A 22,707-nucleotide genomic window follows, 5' to 3' on the forward strand; every position below is an offset into this window, starting at 1 on the left:
AATTTAAAAAGTGATAGAGTATAGAGACAGAGTGAGACAAAAATCCTATGATTATCCACAGTCACAAATCTAGCATTTGGAATGGAATAAAAACTCAAGGTCAGACAAAGTTTTAGCCATTAATTTAACTTGTCTTCAATCATTTTGTGTACCTTATGTGATGCAGATGCAAAAATTATAAAGGTTTTTCCCTTAATTAAATATTAGGGTAGAGTATTTCAGTTAAACAGACAGGATTTCTAAAACAACAACTTGGGGCACCTGGTGGCTCAGTTGGTTAAAGAGCCAGCTCTTGGTTTGGGCTTTAGGTTATGTTGTGAGGGGTTGTAGGATCAAGCCCAGAATCAGGCTCCCTGCTCAGTGGGAAGCCTGGTTCTTCTCCTTCTGTCCTCCCCACTGGCTCATGTTCTCTCACATGTACTCTCTCTCAAATAAATAAATAAAATCTTAAGAAAAATAAAGAAAGAAATGAAAATAAAACAACTTGATCAAATTCTGTATGGGAAAGAATACCACTTATTTTAATTTATGATTAATTTAGTTGAATAATTTTATTTGATAGTAAATATACATTAAACTTAATACATGGCCAAGATAACATTGCTGGTGAAATACTCAATTTTCAATTTCCTTACTTTTATGTAACTAATACTGCAACCCTTAATATAGTCATAATGTATTTTTATACTATAATGAGTGAAACTGATTTTGATAATTAATTAAATTATCTCAATCAAATCTTAAGTATCTCAAAAATGTACTGTGCTACATTATCCCACTAGTTTTGACTTGATTAACTGAAGATACTGAAAAAGTCTTTCCTGCCCTATCTTATGTGACACTGGAAGTACCAGAATCTCTTTTGCTTTTTCCTGTTTGACTTGAAGAATAACACTGTTTTTTAACATTTTTGGAATACTGATTTTTAATGCCATTAATGTTAAGTTCCATAGAATTTTAAACCTTTAAAACTGAATCTTATTAAGTCATTTGCTCACAAGCCTCAGTTCTCTGGCTCCCCAGACAAAAACTAAACAATCATGGGTCATTTCTTTGTTCTTTTTTTTTTTTTTTTTTCATTTCTTTGTTCTTAAACAGTGGAAAACAGATCATTTAAATACATCAGTGGGGTGGGCAGCAGATGCAGACAATATCTCTGTTACAGACTGGGAGAGAATATTTGCAAATTACATATCTGATAAAAAGACTTGAATATATAACATATATACATTACAATTCTCAAAATTTAAAACAATTTAATTAAAACATGAGCAAAATCTTGAACAGCTATGGAAGCTTTACAGATCCCCCCCCCCAAAAAAAATGCTCAACAACATTAGTCATTAGTAGAATGCAATTTAAATCAAAGGAATGCCACACCAAATCTATTAGAATGACTACAATGAGAAAGACTGAACACATCAAGTATTGGGAAGAATGTGTATAAATGGAATCCTTTTATATTGCAATTGTACAAGTACTTTGGAAAATAAGTTGGTGGATTTTCTTTAAATATATACCATGATATGATCCAATCATTTAATTACTAAGGATTTATCCAAGAAAGCATTTGCCCATACAAATATTTGTACAAGATTGTTCATAACATCTTTATTTTCAATAGCCAATAACTGGAATCAACCCAAATCTCCATCAATGTCATATAAACTGCAACAGATCCATATAACAGAATAATACTCAGGATAAAAAAGGAATGAACTACTGATATTTCCTATAATATAAATTACCTCAAAAAATTATAGTAAATGAAAGAGACAAAAATATAAAATATGTGAATCATAATATAAAATCATAATATAAAATGCAGACTAATATACACTGACAAAAAGATCAGTGTTTGCCTGGGGAAGAAGGGGAGAGAGGGATGGTGCAGAGATAGGATCCTTTTTTTTTTTAATTTATTTTTTATTGGTGTTCAATTTACCAACATACAGAATAACCCCCAGTTCCCGTCACCCATTCACTCCCACCCCCCCCTCCCCCCCCCGCCCTCCTCCCCTTCTACCACCCCTAGTTCGTTTCCCAGAGTTAGGAGTCTTTATGTTCTGTCTCCCGTCCTGATATTTCCCACACATTTCCTCTCCCTTCCCTTACATTCTCTTTCACTATTATTTATATTCCCCAAATGAATGAGAACATATGTTTGTCCTTCTCCGATTGATTTACTTCACTCAGCATAATACCCTCCAGTTCCATCCACGTTGAAGCAAATGGTGGGTATTTGTCATTTCCAATGGCTGAGGAATATTCCATTGTATACATAAACCACATCTTCTTTATCCATTCATCTTTCAATGGACACCGAGGCTCCTTCCACAGTTTGGCTATTGTGGCCATTGCTGCTAGAAACATCGGGGTGCAGGTGTCCCGGCGTTTCATTGCATCCGAATCATTGGGGTAAATCCCCAGCAGTGCAATTGCTGGGTCGTAGGGCAGGTCTATTTTTAACTCTTTGAGGAACCTCCACACACTTTTCCAGAGTGGCTGCACCAGTTCACATTCCCACCAACAGTGTAAGAGGGTTCCCTTTTCTCCGCATCCTCTCCAACATTTGTTGTTTCCTGCCTTGTTAATTTTCCCCATTCGCACTGGTGTGAGGTGGTGTCTCATTGTGGTTTTCATTTGTATTTCCCTGATGGCAAGTGATGCAGAGCATTTTCTGATGTGCATGTTGGCCATGTCTATGTCTTCCTCTGTGAGATTTCTCTTCATGTCTTTTGTCCATTTCATGATTGGATTGTTTGTTTCTTTGGTGTTGAGTTTAATAAGTTCTTTATAGATCTTGAAAACTAGCCCTTTATCTGATATGTCATTTGCAAATATCTTCTCCCATTCTGTAGGTTGTCTTTTAGTTTTGATCGTTTATGTTCATTACCTTGATGGTGGTGATGACTTTATCCAAAATTTATTAAATTCTATATTTTAAATACATGAATTTAACTACATATCAAATATACTTAATAATGCTGCTAACAATTATGAATAGTAATGCTTAATTGAATGAAATCTAAGACTCACTTTAAAAGGCATCCAAGAAATAATAGATGTGTATCTGTATGTGTGTGTAAAGAAAATCTAGCATAATGTAAATTATAGAATTTATGTGGTTATTATATATTGATTCACTTTACATTTTTCAACTTTTCCATAAAATTGAAATTTTTCATATAATATGTTGAGATATTCTATTTAGCTACCTAAAATCATAAATTAGGAAAGATCATTTTCTGATACTTTTACTTTAAGTGAGCATAACAATAATGCTGAATCATGAAAATATTGCTCACAAATAAAACCAAACAAATCCTCACATGAGTATGAAAGCGAAATAACTAAAGTATTAGCAAATATAATCTAGGAAAATTTTTAAATAACAGCTTAATATCAAATAGGGTTTATTCTAGAAATCAAAGGATAGTTAATGTTTTATGGAAATCCTTAATATAATTGAATTTTTAAAAGTCATATGACTACATGTATGGTGAAAAGGCATTTAGCAAGACAAGAATTCAGGATAAACAGCAAAAAAATAAAAAATAAAAAAATAAAAAATAAAAAGAATTCAGGATAAACCAATACAATACAATTGATAAAAACTTCCTTAGCATGTTACAGCAAAACCGGCATTATATTTAAAAGAGAACAATAATTTACCAACAAAGACAAAAACAAACAAAAAAGTATGTTCCCATAGCAAAACTATTAAAATGATTATTTTAAGTACAAGGCAACATTATCAAAGAGGAAAAATAATGATATTAATAAAAATAAAATTCTAAAAATTTGAAAGAGAAAAAAATATTCTTTTTATTTGTGGAGGATATGATCATATGCCTGGAAAACTCAACAAAATATCTAAACATTACTCTAGAGAATAAATAATTTGGTTAGATTGGATGACACAATAATATGAAGAGAACAAATAAGATTTGTATGTATGTTATTGATAAATTAGGAAATATGATGAAAGATATTTTTTAGGAATATGGTAAAGAAGAGGTGTGTAGGGCTTATATAAACCTATCAAGTACAACACTAATTCTTGGACAAATAAGAAAACAACTTACTATGCTTTTAACTTCAATTTTTAACATTATATTTAATATCAGTTTTCCCAATTTAATTGATATATTTAATAAGACCTTAATGAAATTACATTTTCCTAGGATTATAAAAACTAATTTAAAGATAATACATGAATATCCAGGAACATTCTAAAACCTAAGTATTAAGGTAGGATTTGTCCTGTCATATATTAAAACATAACATGAATCTTAAGTCATTAAAACATTATAGTATTATTTCATCAATGTATATACTATCAATGAATTGAAAATCCAGAAATGGACTTTATACATAATATATGACAGTGGTGGTATATTACATCTTTAAATCAGTGGGGAAAAAGACAGAATCCTTAGTAAATGATTTGGGGACAGAGGGAAGAAATCTCAAAAAAGAATTCATCTATACCTCTGCATCTTCAGACTTCACACTAGGATAAACTCCAAATATTTCAATGACTTAGATGTAAATAATGAAAGATGAGAGAATTATTATATCACTTCATAGTTAAACAGATTATCTCACCATGCCACAAAGTCCAGAAGCCCTAGACTCTTAAAAAAAAAAAAAAAAAGTTAACACACACATACACAAGATGGAAGAGAACTGATAAACTAAGTGATAATATTTACAATTCATACCACAGAGTGAAAAATTCCAATTTTCATGAATATCAGTGAGAAAAAAGAGCAACAGCCTAATTAAAACTGGGTAAGTGTATAAAAATGCCTCTTAACTATATTAAATGATTTTTTAAATAAGATAAATGCAAATTCAAGCTGCACTTAGATATAATTTTCACCAATCACACTGGCAAAAACATAAAATTTGATGGCACATTAGAAAAGTAGTTCCAAAAGAAACTTATACATTAATGGAAAAAGTGTAAATTGTTCAACCCTTATGTCAATATTTCTCGAAATTGCAAATGAATATACATTTGGTTCCAGGTATTTCACTTCTAGGAACATGTCCCACAGATATTATGATTAGGAATGTTCTATGTACAAGATTATTCAATTAAGAACTTTTGTAATAGTAAAAGTTTGGAAACAACCTCAGTGTATGCCAATAACAAATTGTTTATACATGTCAGGCATATCCATATTATGGAATGCTATTCAAATAAAATGAAAATCAACTCTGAATAAATTGCTTTGGAATTAGCAACATCTTAAGTGTAACATCAAAGAGAAAATATATTTTACTTGTTTTAATGTTTTTGCATGTTAAATAAAAAAAATCAAAACATAAAAATAAACATAAAACACATTCAACTAAGTCCTAAAAATCCAGTGATGAAAACTTCTGGTTACAATTCTAATGTGGGGAAAAGGTAGGAAAACATTACCCCCTTCTTACACAGAAAAGCTGAACATATGGACAATCAGAGAACTGAGACCACAAGGCAAACTGGCACTGAAATTTGGAAAGAGAGATGAATCCCAAGAATCCCAACCAAGATCTGCTTCCCTGGAGCAGAAGCTACTAGAGCAGTAAACTGGTAGGAACAAGTAAACAGCAATTTTGATGAATTGCTGGAGTCTGAGTGTGGACCAGCACGAAAGTGAAAAACCTCTAGAACGCCAGTCTTAGTGGCCCCCAAACCTTCCTGGGTTATATCTATAGGACTTCTACCAATTTCTCATGTGAATAACCAAGAAGGATTTCTTGTGGCTTCAGGAGAGGGAGGGGCAAAATAATAATTTTGGAATATTCCCAGAACATCTTCCATAACAAAAATTTTTGCTTGGAAGAAAATAATTTATCAGAACCTTATTCCACTTGGGGGAAATCCCTTCTTCTTCTTCCTCTCACTTTAGCCTCATTTGGCCTTCTGGTCTTAAAGGGATGGACAGCAGCCCCAACTCTATCCCTCAAAAAAAGATTGTGAGAGGTATATCCCAGAAACACAACACAGTGAAATACTAAGGTTTAATTGAAAAATTAAATTATAGCATGTTCCTGCTCTCCCACACCCTACCACCACACCAGTATAGCGATAATGATTTATACCTGAAACAATGGAAAGGTGCAGACCCTCTGAGAAGTACTTAGGGAGGTCCAGAGCAAGAGTAGTGAAACAAAGGGGGTAGGAGAGGAATCTGGAGCTTCTGGCGCCCACAGATACAGTGAGCATTAAACACAGCCCAACTGCTAGACAGATTCATAGAAAAATCTCACACTGAGGCCCAAGTTAACTTACATTATCTAACGTGGGACTCGATCCCAGGTCTCCAGGATCACGCCCTGGGCTGAAGGTGACACTAAACTGCTGAGCCACCTGGGCTGCCAAACTAAAGCAAATGTTGATAAGATGTGGAACAACAGGAAGTCCCATACATCGCTGGTGGAAATGCTGATGCTATGGCCACTTTGAATGACAGCTTGGCAGTTTCCCACAAAACTAAACCTAGTCTTACCATACAATACACTAATTGGTCCACTTGGCATTTATTTACCCAAAGGAATTGAAAACTTATGCCTACACAACAACCTGCCCATAGATATGTATAGCTGCTTATTTATAATTTCCAAACATTGGAAGCAACCAAGATATCCTTCCATAGATGAATGGATGAATGGATAAATTATAGGACATTCAGGCAGTGGAACATTACTCAGTACTAAGAAGAAATGAGCTATCAAGCCATGAGAAGACATGCAAGAACCATCAATGCTTATTACTAGGTGAGAGAAGCCAGTCTGAAAAGCCTACATACCATTTTAGTCCAACCATATGACATTCTGCAAAGGACAAAACTATGAAGATAGTGTAGAGACCAAGATGGAGTCATTCATGTCATGTAGTGGCCTGTGTCAAGCAATGGCCAAGCAGCTAAGGACATTGCAGCTGAGACCAGAACCAGCTGATGACACTCAGAACTGAAACCAGCAGAACCAGAGGAAGTCTGCAAAAGCTCAAAATTCATTTTATCTTAATTGTTATATGACTTGTCTTGTGCTTTGCTTTGTGTGATGTGTAAGAAGCCAAGTCAAATACACAGTGAGATGTCATTGAGGTTGGGATTCTTAACCTGTTAAGAATTTTGTTCTAATTATGTTAACCTTGTTTTATGACAGAATAAACACAACTCACATAGGCACTTTCTGAGCATGCTCATGACCCATTCAAAAGATCAGTGATTGCCAGGGTTTGGTGGGGGAAGAGACAAAGAGGCAAATCATAGAGGATTTTTAGGGCAGTGAAAATACTCTATATATTACCATATTGATGGACACAATTATTATACATTTGTCCAAACCCATAGAATGTATACCAGCAAGAGAGAACCATAAACTATGGACTTTGGATGATCATGATGTATCAGTATGGGTTCATCAACTATTAACTGTCATAAAATTTTGTTGAGGGGAGCTGATAATAAAGGAGTTATATGTGAGTGTGAGGGCAGAGGCTATGTAGGAAATCAGAAATTCCCATCAATTTTGCTATAAACCTAAAACTGCATGAAAAACAAAGTCTCAGTAAATTTTTAAGATCACAATGGGAGATTTTAAGATGTTTTTTCTAAAAAATGATAGTCTGACTAGATACAAAAAATAGAAAATATGTAGCAGATTGGGAAAAAAAGCAATTAATGAACTTTACTGACATATAGAGTCAGAGAGAAAACTCTCATACCCAACCAAGGATGAACTTTTCTATTTCTAAAAATTGACAGTTTTAGAGGTCACAAAATAAATTAGTTACAACTTTAAAATAATCAGTTGCCTGACGAATTTATTCTTTCTTCACTGTCAACTTTGGTTAGAGATCAAGAAGTAAAATGGTAGCAAAAATAAATTGAAATCTAAAAATATAATACATAGACTAAATGAGAAATCTTATAAAATTTTTAAAATTAGGAGATGCTGCCAAGGTGGCACATTGAAGGTAATGAACTTATCCCCTCCTCCCCCCAAAAGCAAACAAATAAAAAAACAGATTATAAAAGAAAAAAAAATTCAGGGTGGTTTCAGGGAATGAAGAGGCAGGACACAGGATTTTTATGAAAGTAAAAATACTCTATATACATAATAGTGATGAATATACATATATCGTTATACTTTTGTCCAAATTCATAGAAAATACAACATTGAAAATGAACCCTAAATTGATCTATGGACTTGGGTGATTATGGCGTGTCAATGTAGGTTCACACTTGGTAAAAACTCTATCATTCTGGTGGGTAATGTTGGTAATGGGGGAGGCTACATGTAACAGCAAAGGGTATATATGGGAAATCTTTCTACCTTTCAGTTTTGTTGCAAACCTAAAACGTTTTTTTTTTAAATCATGTTTTTGAAAAATAAAATAACAAAAGTCATGTTTTTTTAACAAAGAAATTCGAGCATAAAACTAAAAATATTTAGGAGAAAAAAGCAATAAAGCTGTGAGCCAAATTCATATTTTCTGAGGGAAATTTGATAGTTCATTTGGAAAAATGAAGACTTTAATGTCCTGGATACAATATTTAAAATAAATCTTAATGCATCCAAATTCTGAAAGAATAATAAGGAAGTAGCCAGTCAAAATCCATGAGAAAACCAGAACTCAGAGAAATACAAGGAGCGTTTAACCCACTTTTGCCTTGAGCCAGGCACAATTGAACTTTAGTTTTGAAGGATTTATGAGGCAAGCAGGACAAAAATTAAAACAAAGTACCTTTTCCTGAAGATGGAGTTTCTTAAGAGCAAAAGAGGAGTCATTATACTTTGGTTTGAACCAGAAATAAATATTACTCAGGCAATTACAAAGAAAAGAATGCTTGAGTTCATACTGGGGGGGGGGGGGGGGGTACTATCTCCCCTGAGACATTGTAATTATAATGTGGTTCTTGCTAATCAGCTTCTTGAGGCCAAGCCTGAATTCTCGACACCTGGATGGTCTATAAGCCTCAACATAGATCTCAAAGAGCTCAAAGAACCACAGTCATAGGAACATAGAGATAGTTACAGATCTCTAAGAAAATTACAGAATAAACAAACAAAATTTAGAAAAAAAATTAGATGGTTTGGAAAATTTAATTCACTAAATACCTTCCTAGGTGGTTGGCATCTTCATCTCTGTCTCAGAGAGGCCAGTTGGATAATCTAGACAATGAACAGCCTGCAGGAAATGATTACTGGTGCAGAAGGGGTATTGAGTAGTTCACAGCTGGAACAACAGAGGAGCTATAAAGATTTCAGACCAAATCAATAATGCTCACTACTTCCAAAAAAACACTAAAGTTAAGTTTGAAAATGTGCTCAGGGGTCGCCTGGGTGGCTCAGTGGTTGAGCATGTGCCTTCGTCTCAGGGCGTGATCCTAGGATTCCGGGATCAGGTCCCACATCAGGCTCCTTGAGTGGAGCCTGCTTCTCCCTCTGCCTATGTCTCTGCCTTTGTCTCTCAGTCTCTCATGAATAAGTAAATAAAAATCAGAAAAGAGAAAGAAAGAAGAAAGAAGAAAGAAAGAAAGAAAGAAAGAAAGAAAGAAAGAAAGAAAGAAAGAAAGAAAGAAAGAAAGAAAGAAGAAGATGCTCAGGAATCATGAAACTGTAAAAGCGGCCTAAGGGTTGGAAAGAGCATCAAATAGAACACCTAGAAAGTCAGTCTTTAACAACCTGAAAGATATTTTCATTCTCTTTTTTTCTTTTAATTTTCAGTAGTTGTTCTAAATGTCTGCCTGGGTGTAGTTTCTCTTGTAATTATTCTCTTGTAACTATTCTGGTAAAGTTCCTTGGGTAGGCAAACTGTTTTTCATCAGGTTTGGAAATTGTTGGTCTTCATGTCTTCAAAAATACATCTTCCACAATCTTCGTTCATCTTTTAATCTGGGTATTTTCTTCTAATCTTTTTTTTTCCAGTTTACTCATTTTCTCTTCAACTGTGCCTAATCTACTATTGAAACCATCATTGAGCTATTAATTTTATTTCCCATTGTAGAAATAATATCTGGGATTTTATATTTTTCATTTCTCTGGTGAAAGTCTCCATCATGCCACTTAATACCTTGGATATAATAAATATAGTGATTTAAAATTTTTTAAAGAGTTTATTTATTTATATTTGAGAGATAGAGGACATGCACACACAAGCAGTAGGGAGGACAAGAGAAAGGGAAAAAATATCTCAGGCAGGCTCTGTGCTGAGTCAGAGCCATGGCTGGGCTCCATCTAAGGACCCTGAGATCATGACCTCAGCAGAAACCAAAAGTCAGTGGGTTAGCCACCCAAACCCCCCAGGTGCCCCTTAAATATAATGGTTTTAAACTATTACTGATAACTCCAATGTAAGTATCCTCTATATTTCTATTTTATTATGTATTTTTTCTTCCGTATTTCTATTTCATCCTAATGGCTGCTTAAGTTTAATTGAGGGATACCCCCTTTTTATGAGAAGATAAATAAATAGAGCTCCTTTGAGGAGGCTTTAGATGATGTTTTTGCACCCCATGTGGGATGTAATTTTGTTTTTTCAGATCATCTTGCTAGTAATAGATAAACTTAATTAATTCAGAAATTAAGCTGATATGAAACAAGGCTTGGGTTATTAGAATGTGGGTTTGTTTCTGGTGCAGGCCCTTGGTGGTCATGACTGGAAGCACAGTTTTTGTTTATTTTTCTTATGAGGCTGTAAGTTTCTTCTTATCAGATTTCTTCTTATCAAGCTATAAACTCCTATTGTTACTCTTTCCCTGTAAAATTACTGAGTTCAGTTTATTATCTCATCTTCTTACTGCTGCTTTCAACTAGTCTCTCAGACATGATGCTTTTATTTTATTTATTTTTTAAGATATCTTAAATATTTATTTATTTATTTATTTATTTATTTGTTTATTTATTTATTTATTTATTATAGACATAGAGAGAGAGAGGCTGAGACACAGGAGGAGGGACAAGCAGGCTCCAAGCCAGGAGCTCGACGCAGGACTCGATCCCAGGACTCCAAGATTGTGCCCTGGGCCAAAGGCAGGCGCTAAACCACTGAGCCACCCAGGGATCCCTGACACGATGCTTTTAAATGGTAAAATATCAGAAGGGGGATATTGGCATCAGATGTTAAGGTTTACCTCTGTGGAGTTCTCTTTTATCTGTACCCTTGGCCTTGAAACTCTTCATTGTATATTTTATCCAACTATTTTAATTGCTCACATTGAGTAGATTTGTTCTAAATGGGCCAGTCTCCCATTGCTGGAAGTAAAATCCTTCAAAATATTTCCCTTAGGCATTAGATGCGAAAGTTTTATACATACGCTCACCTGTAGTAGTTCACTAATAAGAATTCAGGCACATGGCTCCATATTGCTGCCTTTGAAACTGGAAAAATATAGATTATAACTGACTGATATGTTGCCAGCCAATGAAATAGATATTGAGTGACCATTAGGCTCTAGTACATGTATTACACAATTTTCTTATCCATTTTGTTCATTTTCTTTTGCCCCATTATAATGTAGTTTCTGGGGAGGAGTATTATTTTATTTTACTTATGCTTGTGCTATGTTTTAGTACAACATTGCATCCTATGTGCCTTGAGTATCCCAATACAGTGTAAGTAGGTACTCAACAAATATTCATGATGTATGAAAGGCCTTTCTAAGCACATTGCTAAACACCAAAAACTATACATCTTCAGGGTTTTAGAGAGCAATCTTCCACAATTTTAATAATGTCATAGTATCATTGTGACATTTAAAATGCTTTAATAACACTTTATAATAAAATACTTTAATAATAGAAACATCAACATTCAATAATAAAGCCTATGAAATATAGAAAAGTAACATGTCACTTTTTTTTCTAGACAAGGCACCTCTACTGTAATTTCATCAAACCTTTTTAAAAATGTAATTGTCAGACTTCCTAATTATATTGTTCATTCCCCTTTGGACATACTTCAGTGTGTTATTGTTTCCTAAATATAATACTCCAAAATTAACACAGTATAAAACAAATGGTCTGATCAGTGTTCAAGTTTAATGAAAGAAAAAGTCCCATTAGCTCATTCATTCATCATGTTCTTGATCCATTCTGTCATGGAAAACTAGAACCACTGAGGTAGCAAAAGTTTCATCTAAGGATATAAACTTAAGTTAAAAAAATTAACCAATTAACTAATAATCCCCTGAAATTCAGAGTAGAGGAACATGACCAATACAAAATGTTATGAATTTATTTTATAGTGATGATCCAAAGATAAAATGGAAGCCAAATCTATACCTTCAAATAACCAGTAAGATAGTACTACAGGCATATATGTCACAGAATAACAGATTTTCAGGCATAGTTTCTTAGGTGGTAATACCAAAGTTTTGTGATATTAACTAAGAAATAATCTCCAAGATCCACATGTACACTGCAATGGAACTTTTACTCCAAAACAAAAGAAAATGTCACATAAGCTTTCTTCACCTGCAGCACTGTCACAATTCTAGAAATTATTAGTTATAAATATAATTCCCTTTAAATTATAAAAATTAGAATCAATTATTACACAGTTGATAACATTACAATAAAATTTGATCACAATTCATATAGCCAGTATCTGTATCAAGTACCTTCTTAAGTATCTGCTGTATTTGTAGTTCCTTATTAACTTATTATGAGAATTATAAGCTGAAAGTACAAAATGCTACCATTATTATTATTATCCCAATGCTTTGTGGTCAATAATTGGATTGACTATTACTGCTATTGATAATTGGAATTAACAAATATGATGGGTTAAAAATGGTCCCTCCAAAAATGTCCAAACCCCAATCCTGAAATCTGTGAATGTGTTATGTTGCAAAGCAAATGAGAGTGAAAGTTGAAGGTGGAATGAACTTAAAATATGAAAAATTATCCTGGTGGGCCCAAGGTAAACACATGAGTTCTTAAAAGCAGAAGTGGGGGGTCGGGGCAGAAAGAGGCACCTTGACAGAGACTCTATCGCCTTGTCTGGTTTTGAAGATGAAAAGAGGTCACCCTGAGCCAAGGAATGTGGTGGCTTCTAGAAGCTGGGAATGGCCCTCGCTGATAGCAAGAAAACAGGGACTTTTGTTCTGTGGCCACAAGGAACAAAATTCTACTAACAACCCAAATAAGTACAGAAACTAACTCTTCCTTAGAACTTTCTGAAAGAACTCAATGACCGTTCCATTTTAGGCCTGTGGGAGCCATACCAAATTTCTGACCACCAGAACTCTAAGATAGTAAATACGCGTTGTTTAAATTACTCAGTTTGCTGCAATTTGCTACAGTAGCAATGGGAAACTAGGCCAAAGCTTATGGACCCTATCTCAGGCAAGGGTAAAAAAATACCTATTTCAAATGAGTCTTTGTAAATGTGCTGAAAACACACATGCAAACATTCACTGAGGCACACTTGAAATCCTCGTGATTACTAGTCCACTTCATCTTAACTTTAATGTCCCTCATGAAAACCTTGAGAATAAAAGTAATTTAAATGTAGAATAGAAAATATCTCTGGGGCTTTATATTTATCGAAATATAGTAAACACTAATATTCCCTCATTTCCATTTAATAGCAGTCTTCCAGTGATTGCCTTATTAGTTTAACCTTTATTAGGTCATTTTCAAAGGTCTTGGGAAATGTATGTTTTTATAGAATTCAAACTCTCACTAACTTCTACTTTATTGTACTTAAATGAAGCCAGTATTAGATTTTAAAGGTTTTAATCTTTAAAATAAAGCAATCTGTTACAGTAGGTTTTCTATTGCATGCATTAATGTTTTCTGTATTGCTCTTGTCCTAGTTTGTAGGTCAAAACAGAACTATAACTACCTGAAGGCTAGAAAGATGATTGTTGACACGACTCAAGAATAACTTACTGTGATCATAAAATCACCCAGTGCAAATAACATTAGGAAAAAAGAAACTATGCCTATAGTAAAATTATCCTATTATAAAGGAAAATAATTTATATGACAATGAAGCTAATGCCATTTTCTTAGTGTGTGTGCATTTATCTCCTTGCATTGTTCTTTAACAAACTGTAACACTGTGAGGCAGATTGGATAAAGCCGTACTCTGAGTATAGCACCATGCAGCATCCATCTGATACCATGATCTGCATACAGGAAGTCTCACATATAACAGGAATGTACATTTTTTTTTGCTATTTCCTTTCACAGTCATTTTCTGAACAGTATTATAACAAAATGAACTATGCCTAATTTTTGTTATAGTATATATAATTTTTCATAAAACCTATGTTTTAGTTTTATGGTATATAAGAATTCATTGTTGATGATGAGAAACAGCCACTTAAAAGTGTCTTCACTGGGAAGTCAAGGTCTATGATATCTTGATAAATATAGACTGCAGTCTTTATTTATTAAGATGTAATAAATACTAATACCTCATCATATGAATTTTAGAGGAATTTTCACAAATAAATCTCAGTCTGTTCATTCTAAAGTTGGCAAACTATGGCCTAGATGCCAAATCTAGCTGGATGCCTATTTTTTGTAAATAAAGTTTAACCTGAACATAGCCATTTGTGTTTATGGTTGTTTTATTGCTAGAGGCATAGTATTTTACACTACTACGAAAGTTGTGTAATTGTGACAGGGACTGTATGCCCCACAAAGTCTGAAATATTTACTACCTGGTCTTTTACAGAAAAACAAAAACAAAAACAAAAAACCTTTGCTGACTGCAGATCTAACTGAAGGCAACTTTTTCAGGCAAACACATAATATCAACAAAATATTAATATTATATAATATTTCCACCATATAAAATATGATGGAAAAGGGGTATCATGTTTTACCTATAAGGTCAGGAGAATTTTCCTAAGGGAGAAGATATTTCAATTGAGTCTGCCAGGTGGATAAGAGGGGATAAGGGTAATTCAAGCTTAGTGCACCACACATGAAAATGCATAGAGATTATGATATATATAAAAAAATGGAGCATTATTCAGCCTTAAAAAAAAGGTAGAGCTCTTGCCATTTCAATGACATGGATGAAACTGGAGGACATTATGCTAAGTGAAATAAGCCAAACACAGAAAGAACATAATCTCACTTGTATGTGGAATCTAAAAACAGTCAAATACTTAGAAGCAAAGAGAATAGTGGTTATCATAGGTGGGAAAAATGGGAGATGTTTGTCAACAGGAACAAAGTGGCAGTTATATAGGATGAATAAGTCTAGGGAGCTAATGAACAGCATGGTGACTATAGTTAACATACTGTACCAAATACTGGAAATTTCTTAAGAGAGTAGATTTCAGGTGCTACCATCATACACACAAAAATGGTAACTACGTAAGGAGATAATATGTAAATTAGCTTGACTATACTAATTATTTCATTGTGCATATGTATATCCAAGCATCATGTTGCATACCTTAATACATACAATTTATATTTTTAAAAATTATAAAATGGGACGCCTGGATGGCTCAGAGGTTTAGCGACTGCCTTCAGCCCAGGGCATGATCTTGGAGTCCCGGGATCGAGTCCCACATTGGGCTCCCTGCATGGAGCCTGCTGCTTTTCCCTCTGCCTGTGTCTGTCTCTCTCCCTCTCTATGTGTCTCTCATGAATAAATAAATAAAGTCCTTAAAATAATTATAAAATATTTCCCTGATGATGAGTGATATAGAGCATCTTTTCATATGTCTGTTAGCCATCTGTATATCTTCTTTGGAAAAAATGTCTCTTAATGTCTCTTAACTGGATTATTTATTTTTTGGGTATCAAGTTTGATATGTTCTTTATAGATTTTTGGATACTAATGCTTTATCAGATATGTCATTTGCAAATATCTTCTCATATTCTGAAGGTTGCCTTTTAGTTTTATTGGTTATTTCCTTCACTGTGCAGAAGATTTTTATATTAATGAAGTCCCTATAGTAATAAAAAATTTTAAGACAGCATACCTGTATTCATCGTAGCATTGTTTACATAACTAAGACATGCAGAGAGCCTAATTGTCCATTGAAGGATGAATAGATTAAAAAAAAATGTTGTGGGAACCCTGGGTGGCGCAGCGGTTTAGCGCCTGCCTTTGGCCCAGGGCACGATCCTGGAGACCCGGGATCAAGTCCCACGTTGGGCTCCCGGTGCATGGAGCCTTCTTCTCCCTCTGCCTATGTCTCTGCCTCTCTCTCTCTCTCTCTCTGTGTGTGACTATCATAAATAAATAAAAAATAAAAAAAAATGTTGTGATACATGTAGTATTTGCCACAGTGTTATTCAGCCCCCCAAAAGAAGGACATCTTTTTTATAAAAACATTGATGGACCTTGAGTATACATTATACTGTCTGAAATAAGTCAGACAGAAAAAAACAGATACTATATGATCTAACAAATTTTCATATAAGTGGAATCTAACAAATTTCAAAATGCATTTAAACTATAGAAAAAGAGATCAGATTTGTAATTACCAGAGTTGAGTGTGGGAGGGGGGTGAGGCCTGGGGGTGGAGGAATTGGATTAAGGGGGTCAAAAGGTACAAACTTCCACGTACATGATAACTAAGTACTAGGGATATAGCACAACATGATGATGATAGCTAACACTGCTGTCTGGTATATTTGAAGGCTGAGGGTTCTCCTCACAAGGAGAAACCATTTCTTTTTATTTTTTATACACTTAATGAGATAATGGATGTTAACTAAATTTATTGTGGTGATCATTTCAAAATATATATGTCGAATCATTAAGCTGTACCTTAAAAGTATACAGTGCTATATGTCAATTATATCTCAATAAAATTAGAAAAAGAAAGAATTCTACTAAAGTTAAAGAAGAAAATATAACAATGTGAAAAATAATGTTTTATGCAAATAAATTAAATATTCTATAAACTGCATTAGAAGGAATGATGGAAAGTGAGATGGAGAAACATACTACCGTAAGAAAATAAAAGGTCAGTAATGTCACGATCTGTTAAATATTAGTTTAGATTGGATTTTCTATCATTTCTCCATGGATCAATTTCAACATAGATAGGAGATGACTGTAACTGGAAATGAGAACACAGGAGCATAGCTCAATAATGTACATGAAAGATGGTAAATTCTTGAACTAAGTCAGTGGCAGGGAGAGTCGAAAGGAGGAAATGGTCTCAAATCTTTTTTTTTTTTTTTTTTTTTTTTATTGGTGTTCAATTTACTAACATACAGAATAACACCCAGTGCCCGTCACCCATTCACTCCCACCCCCCGCCCTCCTCCCCTTCTACCACCCCTAGTTCGTTTCCCAGAGTTAGCAGTCTTTACGTTCTGTCTCCCTTTCTGATATTTCCCACCCATTTCTTCTCCCTTCCCTTATTTTCCCTTTCACTATTATTTATATTCCCCAAATGAATGAGAACATATAATGTTTGTCCTTCTCCGACTGACTTACTTCACTCAGCATAATACCCTCCAGTTCCATCCACATTGAAGCAAATGGTGGGTATTTGTCATTTCTAATAGCTGAGTAATATTCCATTGTATACATAAACCACATCTTCTTTATCCATCATCTTTCGTTGGACACCGAGGCTCCTTCCACAGTTTGGCTATAGTGGCCATTGCTGCTAGAAACATCGGGGTGCAGGTGTCCCGGCGTTTCATTGCATTTGTATCTTTGGGGTAAATCCCCAACAGTGCAATTGCTGGGTCGTAGGGCAGGTCTATTTTTAACTGTTTGAGGAACCTCCACACAGTTTTCCAGAGTGGCTGCACCAGTTCACATTCCCACCAACAGTGTAAGAGGGTTCCCTTTTCTCCGCATCCTCTCCAACATTTGTTGTTTCCTGCCTTGTTAATTTTCCCCATTCTCACTGGTGTGAGGTAGTATCTCATTGTAGTTTTGATTTGTATTTCCCTGATGGCAAGTGATGCAGAGCATTTTCTCATATGCATGTTGGCCATGTCTATGTCTTCCTCTGTGAGATTTCTCTTCATGTCTTTTGCCCATTTCATGATTGGATTGTTTGTTTCTTTGGTGTTGAGTTTAATAAGTTCTTTATAGATCTTGGAAACTAGCCCTTTATCTGATATGTCATTTGCAAATATCTTCTCCCATTCTGTAGGTTGCCTTTCAGTTTTGTTGACTGTATCCTTTGCTGTGCAAAAGCTTCTTATCTTGATGAAGTCCCAATAGTTCATTTTTGCTTTTGTTTCTTTTGCCTTCGTGGATGTATCTTGCAAGAAGTTACTATGGCCGAGTTCAAAAAGGGTGTTGCCTGTGTTCTTCTCTAGGATTTTGATGGAATCTTGTCTCACATTTAGATCTTTCATCCATTTTGAGTTTATCTTTGTGTATGGTGAAAGAGAGTGGTCTAGTTTCATTCTTCTGCATGTGGATGTCCAATTTTCCCAGCACCATTTATTGAAGAGACTGTCTTTCTTCCAATGGATAGTCTTTCCTCCTTTATCGAATATTAGTTGCCCATAAAGTTCAGGGTCCACTTCTGGATTCTCTATTCTGTTCCACTGATCTATGTGTCTGTTTTTGTGCCAGTACCACACTGTCTTGATGACCACAGCTTTGTAGTACAACCTGAAATCTGGCATTGTGATGCCCCCAGATATGGTTTCATTTTTAAAATTCCCCTGGCTATTCGGGGTCTTTTCTGATTCCACACAAGTCTTAAAATAATTTGTTCTAACTCTCTGAAGAAAGTCCATGGTATTTTGATAGGGATTGCATTAAACGTGTATATTGCCCTGGGTAACATTGACATTTTCACAATATTAATTCTGCCAATCCATGAGCATGGAATATTTTTCCATCTCTTTGTGTCTTCCTCAATTTCTTTCAGAAGTGTTCTATAGTTTTGAGGGTATAGATCCTTTACATCTTTGGTGAGGTTTATTCCTAGGTATCTTATGCTTTTGGGTGCAATTGTAAATGGGATTGACTCCTTAATTTCTCTTTCTTCAGTCTCATTGTTTGTGTATAGAAATGCCACTGACTTCTGGGCATTGATTTTGTATCCTGCCACGCTACCGAATTGCTGTATGAGTTCTAGCAATCTTGGGGTGGAGACTTTTGGGTTTTCTATGTAGAGTATCATGTCATCGGCGAAGAGGGAGAGTTTGACTTCTTCTTTGCCAATTTGAATGCCTTTAATGTCTTTTTGTTGTCTGATTGCTGAGGCTAGGACTTCCAGTACTATGTTGAATAGCAGTGGTGAGAGTGGACATCCCTGTCTTGTTCCTGATCTTAGGGGAAAGGCTCCCAGTGCTTCCCCATTGAGAATGATATTTGCTGTGGGATTTTCATAGATGGCTTTTAAGATGTCGAGGAATGTTCCCTCTATCCCTACACTCTGAAGAGTTTTGATCAGGAATGGATGCTGTATTTTGTCAAATGCTTTCTCTGCATCCAATGAGAGGATCATATGGTTCTTGGTTTTTCTCTTGCTGATATGATGAATCACATTGATTGTTTTACGGGTGTTGAACCAGCCTTGTGTCCCAGGGATAAATCCTACTTGGTCATGGTGAATAATTTTCTTAATGTACTGTTGGATCCTATTGGCCAGTATCTTGTTGAGAATTTTTGCATCCATGTTCATCAGGGATATTGGTCTGTAATTCTCCTTTTTGGCGGGGTCTTTGTCTGGCTTTGGAATTAAGGTGATGCTGGCTTCATAGAACGAATTTGGAAGTACTCCATCTCTTTCTATCTTTCCAAACAGCTTTAGGAGAATAGGTATGATTTCTTCTTTAAACGTTTGATAAAATTCTCCTGGGAAGCCATCTGGCCCTGGACTCTTGTGTCTTGGGAGGTTTTTGATGACTGCTTCAATTTCCTCCCTGGTTATTGGCCTGTTCAGGTTTTCTATTTCTTCCTGTTCCAGTTTTGGTAGTTTGTGGCTTTCCAGGAATGCGTCCATTTCTTCTAGATTGCCTAATTTATTGGCGTATAGCTGTTCATAATATGTTTTAAAAATCGTTTGTATTTCCTTGGTGTTGGTAGTGATCTCTCCTTTCTCATTCATGATTTTATTAATTTGAGTCTTCTCTCTCTTCTTTTTAATAAGGCTGGCTAATGGTTTATCTATCTTATTAATTCTTTCAAAGAACCAACTCCTGGTTCTGTTGATCTGTTCCACAGTTCTTCTGGTCTCGATTTCGTTGAGTTCTGCTCGAATCTTTATTAACTCCCTTCTTCTCTTGGGTGTAGGATCTATTTGCTGTTTTTTCTCTAGCTCCTTTATGTGTAAGGTTCTTCTCAAGCGCACATGGAACTTTCTCCAGAATAGACCACATATTGGGTCACAAATCGGGTCTGAACCGATACCAAAAGATTGGGATTGTCCCCTGCATATTCTCGGACCATAATGCCTTGGAATTAGAACTAAATCACAACAAGAAGTTTGGAAGGACCTCAAACACATGGAGGTTAAGGACCATCCTGCTAAAAGATAAAAGGGTCAACCAGGAAATTAAGGAAGAATTAAAAAGATTCATGGAAACTAATGAGAATGAAGATACAACCGTTCAAAATCTTTGGGATGCAGCAAAAGCAGTCCTAAGGGGGAAATACATCGCAATACAAGCATCCATTCAAAAACTGGAAAGAACTCAAATACAAAAGCTAACCTTACACATAATGGTCTCAAATCTTTAGGAAGAAGCATTTCTGGCATTTAGTGACTGACTAGAGAAAGGGAGGTCTTAAAGATTGAGGAGAAAATGATGCTTTGTAGTATCTAGTTCAGACGTATTGAGGCTACTAATCGTGATCTGAGGTGGGAACAAAAGGGGAGGAAAAGGATCATGTTAATGGAAGAAAATGTAAATCAGTCAGAGTTTGTAGAAGTCTTTAGAGAATCTTTCATCCATGTAAGTCACTCTGAAATAATAAGTTATAGTTTTGTTCTGTTTGTAAATATGTCTTCTACTTTCAGTATTTATTCTATAAGCAAAGCAGATCGTTTGGCTTTTCATTCTCATTTAACTCTTAATTACTTTATCGGGGAGTTAAGTACAATTTTTATGACTTTTTTAATGTGTGTGACTTTTTCTTTTCCCTGAACTTTTAGAAGGACCTGTCATTTAGGTAACTTTTCTAATTTGATATGGCCTTCTTGTGTTATTTGTGTGTATTTATATCTATATAGTATATAGATAGTTTACACACACATATATGTATGTATAGTGGTTTATTTTCTGAGATCACTGTGTCTGCTCCACTATCTTACTGTTACTGAGATGTTTCCTTCCTTTCTATTACCTTTCTGCTTTTTTTTTTTTTTTTAGATTTTATTTATTTATTTGAGAGAGAGCAAGCATGAGCAGAGAGGAGCAGAGGGAGAGGGAGAAGCAGGCTTCCTGCAGGGAGCCCAACGTGGGACTTGATCCTAGAACCCCAGGATCATGACTTGAGTAGAGGGCAAACACTTAACCAACTGAGCCATCCAGGCACACTTCTGTGCTTTTTAATTTTTGGCCATGCTCTGTGCTTTCTCCTCAAAACCCTTCTCTTGGAAGTTAGCCCTGGCTAATTAGCTTTGCAAAAGCACAGGAGCTGCACTTGCACCAGCTCGTTCAGCCACTACCTCAGATCCTTCACACTCATCATCTATGAGATCATGCAAAACCCCTCCCAGTTGTAGCCATGGTTTTTCAGTGAATACCTATTGAGTATTTTGAATGTTTCCTCTTTCCAGATCTTTCATATTCCTCCATTTTTTTCTTCTGCTTCCTTCTACACAAAACTGATTCCACACAAGTCATAAATTTTGAAGGCTTTCACTACATGTCTGTATTTCGGGGTTCATCAGGACACCCTGTCAACAGTTTTTGCTGTAAATACACATGATGCCTTTGAGCTATTGCTTCTGCTATCTCTGCTTAACAAGAGAACCCTAGGACACTCCCGACAGTACCATTGCTGTCATCTTCCTGGAATCCTCCATATATTGGTTTTTATTTATTTTTTTATTTTAATGCCTCTAGAGATGAAATCAGAGCTATACTACACTCATTGATCATTTGGATTTCAGAAGAATTTCTCCATGTCTTTTAAGTAAACACAAAGTAATGTAGGGAATAATTTAAGAGATGGGTAATTGAGTCTGGATGCTTATACAACTTGGAATGTAATGGCATAAACTCTGAAATTATGGAATGCTGAATTTAAAGATTCTGATTTTGCAAATTGGCTCAGAAGTCTATATGTGACTTAAAACTGTGTATATAGAACCATTTATTGCATTTATTACAGCTATTATTCTTGCAGTGTAGTTTAGCTTGTCTTTCCTTTGTAAGTGCACATATTACAACTGAATCTATGCCTTCAGACACGTATTATTTCAGCAGTGCAATCAGTATTAATAATCAGCTTTGGGCTTATGTTTAATCAAGTGTATAGTAGGAGCTTTACCAAGTCTCTTCTTCTGTGCCCACATTAGCTTCATCAGACATAATTAAGTTTTATCATATAATTGAAGAGGCAGAAACTAGAAAGGCAGGAAAATAGCAATTTATGCAGCCTGTTTTATCAGCTCATATCTTTTAACAACAGGGTAAGCAATGGGACATACATGGAAATTGAAAGCACAGACAAAAGGCATTTTTTCCAGTAAAATAGTAAATAAAAAAACAATTCTACACTATTGAATATCATTTTAAATACATAAAATTGGCTTTCCGTTTAAGATATTGCATTGT

At 35.0% G+C, this 22,707-nt stretch overlaps 1 long non-coding RNA gene across 1 annotated transcript in view; it reads right to left on the reverse strand.

Annotated features, from left to right (window-relative positions):
* Window positions 1–22,707, reverse strand: part of LOC140604469 (uncharacterized) — a 124,049-nt gene that overhangs the window by 71,294 nt on the left and 30,048 nt on the right. The gene's annotated exons all lie outside the window — the stretch shown is intronic.

The sequence above is a fragment of the Canis lupus genome, chromosome 15, assembly GCF_048164855.1.
Source record: "Canis lupus baileyi chromosome 15, mCanLup2.hap1, whole genome shotgun sequence".
Taxonomy (NCBI): Eukaryota; Metazoa; Chordata; class Mammalia; order Carnivora; family Canidae; genus Canis; species Canis lupus.